Source organism: Penaeus japonicus, unplaced genomic scaffold, assembly GCF_977035675.1.
Source record: "Penaeus japonicus unplaced genomic scaffold, GWHDUDI00000001_assembly GWHDUDI00000004, whole genome shotgun sequence".
Taxonomy (NCBI): domain Eukaryota; kingdom Metazoa; phylum Arthropoda; class Malacostraca; order Decapoda; family Penaeidae; genus Penaeus; species Penaeus japonicus.
In genome coordinates, this window is record NW_028234406.1 from 38167309 (window position 1) to 38168156 (window position 848).

An 848-nucleotide genomic window follows, 5' to 3' on the forward strand; every position below is an offset into this window, starting at 1 on the left:
GGGGCGGAGGGGGGGAAAAAAGGGGGGGGTGGGGGGTGGAGTGGAGGTTTGAGGGAAAAGGGGAGGGAAAAACGCAGAAGCGGAAGAAAAAAAAGAAGAAGAAGAAGAAGAAAAAAGGAAAACAGAAGAATAATTTTGAAAAGAAGCAGAAGAAAAAAGAAGAGGGAAAAGGAAGAAGAAAATGAAGAAGAAGAAGGAAAAGAAGGAGGAGAAAAAGGAAGAAGAAAAGAAAAAAATTAATAGAAGAAGGGGGGAAAAAAGCAGTTAGCATTTGGGGGTTTTTTTGTTTCCCCCCAAACCCCCCTCCTTTTTGCCCCCGGGGGGTTTCCGGGGCTTGATTTGAATTTAGCCAAAATTTCCCCAAATCGCTCCTTGCCCTCCCAAAGGGCCCCCCGGAAGCCCCCCCCCCCCCTTTTCCCGGCCTTTGGCCGGGCCGGGGGGTTGTTGTTGTTGTTGCTGTTTGCCTTTTTGCTTTTTTTTTGCGTTGTTTTTTGCCCGTTTTTCGTTGGGTGTTCTATTATTTTGTGAATGTCAACAGGGGGGGAGGAAAGGGAAAAAGAAGGGAAAAAGAAGAAGAAGAAGAAGAAGAAAAAGAAGAAAAAAAAGAAGAAAAGAAGAAGGGAAAAAGAAAAGAAGAAGAGGCAACGAATAAAAAATAAGAAATTTTGGGAAAAAGAAAGAACTCAAGAAAGGGGGGCTGAAAAGGCCAACAGGGGGAAAAAAAAAAGAAAGAAAGAAAGTTAATCCTCGCCGCTTCGTGGGGCTGGTCGTGGGATGGGCCCGGGGGCGGGACGCCTTGTCGCAAAATACCAAATTATTTCCCCCGCGGAGGGGGAGAGGGAGAGTCC